Below are 8,910 nucleotides of genomic sequence, written 5' to 3'. Positions count from 1 at the left end.
GTGAGGTGCCTGGGGATTTGTAAATGGAGGAGAGCTGTTTCCAGCCCTGAAAGAGTGATGGGAGGGATCAGGGTTACTGGACAAACTGAAGAGTTGAAAGAGGGGCGCCACAAGGAGTGTTCTTCTCAGAGAAACACAGCTACACTAAAACCCCAGCTGGTGGACATTAAATAACCCTTTCTCTTTTGTCTCCTCTTCACCAATCTTCTACCGAAGCTTCCCAATGGCTGACCCCAACCAGAAGCCAGATGACAAGGGAGCCCAGGTGAAGAAGTTCATAGAGATAAGCCTCCAGGGGCATAGAACAGAGCTTAGGTCAGATACTGATTTTTCTCTTCTTCCTGGACAATATCCTCCCGCCACCAGAAAAAAAAAAAAATAGCATTAGCCTACCTAAGCCTGCCCACCAAGTGCGTTCTGGTTTAGCCTCTCTTACAATGTCTGTCAGGCACTGCAGGAACAACAGTGGATAAATTGAGCTGGTTGAGCCTCAAAGGCTCAACAAAGGACACAGTAAGACTCAAATTCTAGTGGCTACTAGTGGCCTCCCCAGCTGTACAGGCTAGTAAATTGGTGGATGGCATTATTTGGTACCCTGGCCTGTACTGTGTGAGGAATACTGCATTTTCTTTGCCCCTGGTAGGGGACATTGTTTCAATGATGCATTCTGGGCAAGTTTTGGGATTACAAACCGTTCTTGGTCACACCCTCAGTATTCACCAGTTTAGAGTCCACCAATAGGGGACACTTTAAATGTATCCAATCTGCAGGTTCATTCACTGTGCATCCGGAAGGTCCCTATCAAGTATACAGGCTGCACGAAAACAAGAAGCATGTACGACATTTGCTTAACAAATTCAGGAACATTTAAAGTCTCACCTAAGGGAGGGGGCGGGGAGACCGGTCCCAGAACTAATTGACATGACTGCTGGAATTGTGCCTTTAAATCTCTTACATCCATTCCAGACTTCTCATTAACCATGGGTTTGTGTTTTTGCTTCCGAGGAGCAGCGAAATCCATTCCAGATCTTCACATCAACCCATCAGGCAGGTTGCCTTTCTGAGCCGCAGTGGCAGCCTCTCGTTTCCACACAAATCTGTAATTTTATCCTTTTCCCCGCTTTCAGCCATAAAGCATAAGCATATTCCTGAATTTTTCTGGGCTCTGCAGAGGCAGGCCTCCTTTTGACCAATCACCAGCTGCCTTTTGGGCCAAGGTTTTTCTTTCGGGTGACGCACTTGTTTGGGACAGTCGGGGTCTGGCAGTTCCAACCGGGTCCTCCCGCCTCCACATCTCCTGTGCACCCAGATGCCCAGGCTGCCTCACCATAACTAAGAGAGCTGACGCCAAAGGTCGGGGGGGGTCCCTTCCCAGGCCAGCTCTGTGACCCAACAGGACCCCCTGAGAATCACCTGAGAATGTTTCCTGTCCCGGGAGGCTATTCCCAGAAACACTTTGCAAGAGACAAAGTGGAGTGTGACCTTCATGCAGCTATCTTTCAGGGGCCCAGGACACCCTCCCCCAATGCCAGGCAGCAGAAATGCAAAATGTTGGGGGGAGGCGCTACAAGCAGAAAGGGAGGAGTGAACATGGGCTCCCTCTCCTCACCCCAACTCTCGGCTTTCATTATCCCACTGAGAGGTACATGAGGCTGGGCAAAGGCAGACTGGACACATCCCAGAAAGTGTTCAATAGAGAGCTAATAGAGACCTTGAACTATCGTGTTTTACGTTTGGGGGGTAGGGTACAGGTGGGGGCCTCCAGAACTCAGTATTTGGTGACTGCTGTTTGGCTCCCAGCAAACTCACATCTGCTGAGGCAGCTAGTTAGTTGCTAAACCATGACAATGAGGGAGAAAATGAGCCTCCGGGACTATGTGGATGGTCTCCCCAGCCAAACAGTGGGGGGCATCTCTCTCACCTTCTGAAGAGCCCTGGCATCAATGCTGGAACAGCACTGTGCTCATCTTAATTCCTTACAGGCCAGAGCCCAGACCCTTGCCTGTGATAAGATATGAATGAACATCTGAGGGACTAACAAATAGTGGATGGGAACCTGGATGCCAGCAATTCTACAACGTAATTGTCTAGAGGTAAGGCATTGTGCTCTAAAAACCATACACCATAGGCCAAAGTGACACTCGGGTTCTCAAGAGAACATGTAATTGTATTTATTTCTCAAGTATTATCATCCCTGAGAAAGTAGAGACATCTTTTTTTTTAATTAAATATTTTTATTTATTTCTAGGAGAGAGAGAGAGAGAGAGAGACAGCGTGAGCAGGGGAGAGTCAGAGAGAGAGGGAGACACAGACTCTGAAATAGGCTCCAGGCTCTGAGCTGGCAGTCAGCACAGAGCCCGACGCGGGGCTCGAACCCACGAACCGTGAGATCATGACCTAAGCGAAAGTCGACGCTCAACCGACTAAGCCACCCAGGTGTCCTGAGAAGTCTTTTTTTTTAAATGCCACATACAAGCTCTTTTTTCAGAACTTTGTGCTTTATGTTCTACCATAGGAATATTAATGGCAAGCAAATACTATTTTAGTGAAATCCTTCTGTGCCCTTTAAAGAGTAGCATCCAAAACAATTAGCAGACTTGGGACTCTCCACCTTGTGTACTCTAGCTTGTTTCTTGAGGTAACAATTAGCAGACTTGGAAGGACAGTTTCTCCCATCCCGGCACACAGGCTCTGGAGTCCTCGCCCTCAGCCTTAGTTCAGGGGACCCAAATAGTCAAGTCCTGCCTCCCTATTCCTACCCCTTTTCCAGCCATTATTGTAGGTGTTTGGGAGGGAGGTGGTAATACGAAGCCACAGCCCAGGAAACGGCTCTCCTGGCCTTGCTCACCTCCACTGCTCCCCCAACCTCCTCTACTGGCTTCATACCATATTGGGGAGGGAACTGGGGCCCAGGTTGAAACTGCCTCCCCAGGAGGCTGTCTGTGGCACAAGAGGGCCGGCAACCTGATGACACTCTCCAAGGTGTGACATGCCGGCTGGCACAGCTGGGCAGCCTGAGATAGAGGGTCTAGGGGAGATAGCAAGAATTCTGACCCCCCACCACCTGGGGGAAGCAGGCCCTCCACCTGAGTGCTCCTTCTGGCTTCTGGGGGGAAAATAGTCATTTAAAAAAGGCATTAAAGCATGTATTTAGCTGTACATTTTTCCTTACGCTCCAATATAGTTTGGACAGCACCGTGGAACCCTGTTTTTATTTAAAATGTTGGTATTTTGTTCATTACGGATTTTTGCATTCATTTTATTTTTTTAATACTGCATTAAAATATGACTTAGTTTGATTATTGAAGGGTTTTTTTGGCACTCCTTTAAATTTTGTCTCCCAGATAGATGAGTACCTCTCTCATCTCACATTAATCCCAGCCTTGGTAGTAGGTAACATCATGCTTCTGGTCTTCTCATTTGGTCATAAGTGGAGCAAGTCCAAAGGAAAGGAAAGGAAAATACAATAGGGTAGCAGAAGCAAATGCGGTGAACTTAAAACTCCACCCCCCACCCGTCCCAGCTTTTAAAACAAGTTTAGTCACTTATCTGAGGGAGAAATAGAGACAAACATGAATTAGAATCAAATCAAAATAAGGGTCTCCCTGTATGTGTACCCAGGTATGGCTCCATGGCAAATAGCGACGATAGTTCTGTCTTCATCCACTCAGCCTAAATTTAACTTTCTATTTGTTGAATGTCATGCTAGGCCGTGGAGTTACAAGGATGAAAATGACTGAGAGAGACAAATAGGGAACAACCAGCCTGAAGCCAGCTCACTAATTGTTCTTTTTTTTTTATTTTTAATGTTTTATTTATTTCTGATAGAGAGAGAGAGAGAGAGAGAGAGACACGGCGTGAGCAGGGGAGGGTCAAATAGAGAGGGAGACACAGAATCCAAAGCAGGCTCCAGGCTCTGAGCTAGCTGTCAGCAGAGAGCCTGACACGGGGCTCCAACCCAGAAGCCATGAGATCATGACCTGAGCCAAAGTTGGAGGCTTAGCTGACTGAGCCACCCAGGCGCCCCACTAATTGTTCTAAATATGTGCATAAATAGTTTGGAAGTACAGAGAGGTGAGTGAGTTTCCTTTGTTTCAGTTTTTGTGTTTTCTTCCTAGGTGAGTTGTCTCATATTTATCAGTGGGATACAATGGAAGTGACTGAGTGACAACATGGCAAGGCCAATGCCATTGAAGAAGATTTTTATTATGTTTCCCTAGAGAAGGGGGCATACCACATCATGCGGGGCTACAGTGGAAACATCAGGTTTACTCAGGATGCAGAAGTAAGAGCAAGGGGAAAGTGTAGGCCAGGGACTTTATTGGGGTTTCCAGGGATGGCAGGGCTGAGTAACCATCTTGGACTAGCTAGTCTGAACAACACATGGTGGGCTTGGGATCTAGTTGCCTGGTACCTGGCCCTCGGATGATTTTTCTTTTTTTTTACAAATAGTTTATTGTCAAATTAGTTTCCACATAACACCCAGTGCTCTTCCGCACAAGTGCCCTCCTCCATGCCCATCTCCCCTTCCCCCCCACATCCATCAGTCCTCAGTTTTTGTCAGCATTCAAGAGTCTCTCATGGTTTGCCTCTCTCCCTTTCCCCCACCATTTCCCCCCTTCTTCTCCCCCTTGTTCCTCAGTTAAGTTCCTCCTAATCCTCCTATACGTGCAAACATATGATATTTGTCCTTCTCTGCCTGACTTATTTCGCTCAGCATAACACCCTCAAGGTCCATCCATGTTGCTACACATGGCTGGATGATTTGAGGCAGGGGAAATATTGGCTTGGTGTATGAGGTAGATAAAGGGAGTGGTTGGCTTGCATATGAGAGGCTTGCATATGAGAGCAACCAAGCTGTTTGCTCTCTGTAGGGACTAGCCAGCCTTAGGAGGACAGTCTCTCCTCTGACAGCAAGGTGTTTAGGATCAAAACATCATAACATACAGAAAATTTAAAAACATGATTAATACATTGTGGATGGGGGAGAGGAGTTATAAATGCTAGAAAAATCGTAAATATAAAACACTAATTGTTTTATATTTGGTGAATATAAAATATACATATTTATATTTTTATATAAAATATATTTTAATATATTTATAATTTAAATAAAAATTAATTTTATAAAAATAAAAATAATATAAATATTTAAAAATAAAATATAAATATATATGAAGAATTGAGGAAATGGAGTGGTTTGGGTTGGGTGGTGGACTTATATCCACTTTTCCATATAGCTAGAAGGAAATCTTCTCCAGAATACGGAAAAGTTTGGAAAACTTAGTAATGGATGTATGCATAGGCTTTGAAATTAACATTTATTGAATATCTAGTCAGGCACTTAACATAAACAAACCTTCATCACCATCCATAAACCACTTTAGGGGAGGGATGGATTTGAGAGAGGAGTCCAGAAGCTCATAGCATTTAGGCATGGTTAGCTAGTCCACCACCTCACTTCTAGTAAAGTAAATGACAGATATGTGATGGCCAGGTCTCACTGGACTCCCCAAAGTCCCTTACTGCCTTTGGAAAAGCAAGGGGGAAGTAAGGATTATACACTTATAAGGTAAGTGTATTTTCACTTCTCTTACCGACGCTTTTTTACCACCTTAGCAAAGCTCACAATGGGCCACCACCGTGCCTCAGTTATGCCCACTAGCTGTTTTGGTTCATCCCTTCACACTCAGGATACTTAACATTCCGAGATTAAACCTTGGAGAGAAATCCATTTACTACACACTTTGCATTGCCCTAATAGGCTGAATAACCGTGACGACCAAATTAAGTGACAGCCGCTGACCTTTAGATCCAGTACCTGTGCACCTTTTACTTGGGGAGGGGGGTAAAATTATGCCCTCAACAATCATTTCCCCAATTCCGGAGAGGGGCCTGGCATCTCTGGCTGATTCCCAACTCTGCCCCGACTGAATGGACAAGCCTCAGAGCCGCCCTGCTGTGTGATAGGGACACGCAGGACGAGGGAGGCTGGCCGGGAAAACGAAGAGTTTCTAGGTCGGAAGACGAAGAGGAGCGAAGGGTTTGGGGTCAAGGGCGAGAGGACTTAGGGTGAGATTTGGGGCCTGGCTTCGGGTGTAAAATTTCACTTACGTGGGGGGCTAGAGAGAGGCAGATAGACAAGTCTTTTGGAACAAAGACTGAAAGGGGCCCGGACTGGACAAGTTTAGGGACCGGAGTGGGAGGAGAGAGTGCAGGAGAGGTCACAGGGGGCAAGAGACAGCCCNAGCCAGAAGGGGAGGCCAGGGCAGCCCTGATCCTGCAGAGCCACCCCGGGGCCTGGGCGAGACGGGGACGGAAGGGGCCCTGCCTCTAGGTCTTCCTCCCGTCCAGGGCCCGGGCCTGAGGAGCGACGAGAATCCTCTCCCAGGCCTCGGCAAGGCCCAGTTGTAAGGTTGGGGAGGTATCCCCGCTGCCGCCCGGCCGACCCGGCTGCCCAGCACCCGCAGCCCGCCCCGCTGGTTTCGGCCGGATCTGGCCCAGCCTTGGACGCTTTGGAAAAGCCCCTGTCCGGGCCGAGCGCTCTTTTCTGCTTGGGCCGGGGCCTGCAGAGTGGGGTGCAGGAGTGGGCAGGTGGAGTGCCCGAGAGAAGGAGCCAGACGACCCCAGGTGCGACTTGCGTGGCACCATAATATCTAGCAGGGCTCACTTTCGGACATCTATGTTTGATAATCGTTTTTGCTGCCAGCCTTCCTCCTCACGGTTGCCTGTTGGATTTTGTGTTTTGGTAGTGACTTCCGGTGGTGCGATACAGGTGACTGTCTCTCTCCTGTACGCTTTGGGTTTCCCACATTACCAGCATCCGTTCCAAAAATAAACACCGGTTGCTTGTGAGGGTGGGTAAGTGCCCAGTTCCTTCTGCGCTCGGGACTGTCTGGCATGGTGGAAGAAATGGCGCTGTTTACACCCTTGACAGCTGGTGGCATGGCTCTGTCTTTCTGGTGCCACCATATATGTTTGCAGAGGAGGCAAAATCGCCCTCTTAAGGATGGGTAGGCAAGATTCGTTTTGTTTTGTTTTGTTTTGTTTGGATTACCAGTTGGATTCTAACCATTTGATGATTGTGCCCTGTGTTATCAGAAGTTCTTTTAGAAATAACAGTATTCTTGGATTGATTTATAGTGCTTGGTTTGCCTATCTAAGTGGTGAGAGAGGGATAACTCCAGTTTCTGGCTGTTACCTATATTAGTGCCTGTAACTTTGTTTTCAAGAAAATAAATTTTTCTCTACCCAGGCTTGTACCTAAATCAGAGAAATAACATTTGTCTTTTCTTTGGAAAAGGCTATTCCAGAAGCAAACTGTTTTCATCTGCAATGTTTTGTTGCTGTATAGCCTCTTAGAAATCTAAGACACACAGACACACACATACATTGCTGCCAGAGTGATTTTTCTAAGACAGATCTGGCTATCATTCTCCTTAACCTGTGGTGCTTCTTGTTGTTTACAGAACCTAACTTCCAGGAGCATTTATGGTCCTTATCAATTTGGCACAGACCACTCTAGCCAAATCAGACCTGTGCCAGCATACCGCACACTTGGTGTTTTTTTGTTTAGTGGCTTAAGCTCTTGACCCTGACTGAAAGCCTTGCCTGCCTTTTCTCAACGGGGCAAGATGGAATTTCTTTACGACCCTCTCTCCTGATTCCTCTACCTTCCTACTTCCTCTGCAGAGTTTATTTGCCATACCAGTAGACTGTGCCTTTTTTTTTTTAATTTAAATTTTAACTTTTTATAAAGAGGGAACAAGTGGGAAGAGGGACAGAGGGGAAGAGAGAGAGTCCCTCTCAATCAGGCTCCATGCTCAGCAAAGAACCCATCACGGGGCTCCATCCCACAACCCTGGGATCATGACCATGACCTAAGCTGAAATCAAGAGTCAGACACTCAACCCACTGAGCCCCCCAGGTACCCCTTGATTGTGCACTTCTTAAAAGTAACGACTATCTTGCGGTGCCTGGGGAGCTCAGTCGGGTAAGCATCTGATTCTTGATTTCTGCTCAGGTCATGATCTCACAGTCCTGAGTTACAATGGAGTTTGAGCCCCGTGTCAGGCTCTATGCTGACAGCTCAGAGCCGGTTTGGGATTCCTTCTGTCCCTCCCTCATGTTCTCTCTCTCTCTCTCAAAATAAATAAATAAACATTAAAAACATTCTCAAATAAAAAGTAAAGACTGTCTTGTTTATCTTAGTACTCTTCATTTATTCAGTAGATTTTTTTTTCAGTGTCTGCTGTGTGCCAGCCAGTTAAATGTTGGGGCTTTAATAGTGAACAAGACAGATAAGGCTCCTCTTCTGAAGTTTTACAGTCTTGTGGGCAAGATGGGAAAACAAAGTACGTAATTACAAGAGATGCTGTTTGCTGTGAAGGAAATAAACCAGTTGCTCTGTAAAGGAACAGGAGGGAGGGATGATCAGGTCACATTGGAAGGAGTTGTCATATATGAAGGATTGCATAGAGCAGTCCTGGCAGAGGGAACAGTGTATTCAGAAGCTGATTGGACAGTAACATAACCTGTTGGAGGTGCTAGAATGGTGTTGTGGGAGTTAGGGAGTGACTCACAGGCAGAATAGCTTGAGAAGAGACTGGTGAGATCATTCAGGACTTTATGAGCCAAGATGAGGGGATCAGATTTTATTTTAAATGCTTTAGATAGGAACCTTTTTGTTCTATTCAGTCCCTCAATGGATTGGATGGTGCCCACCCACATTGTCCACCATTTCAAATGCTAATCCTTTCCAGAAATACACACACACACACACACACACACACACACACAGAAATGTTTAACTAGCTATCTGGGTATCTATCCCTTGGCACAGGCAAGTTGACATATGAAGTTAATGGTCACAAACATCATCACATTTTATCTACAAAAAAGTTTCCAGTG

Source organism: Crocuta crocuta, unplaced genomic scaffold (genome assembly GCF_008692635.1).
Source record: "Crocuta crocuta isolate KB4526 unplaced genomic scaffold, BGI_CrCroc_1.0 scaffold384, whole genome shotgun sequence".
NCBI classification, from domain to species: domain Eukaryota; kingdom Metazoa; phylum Chordata; class Mammalia; order Carnivora; family Hyaenidae; genus Crocuta; species Crocuta crocuta.
This window is presented reverse-complemented; position numbering follows the sequence as displayed.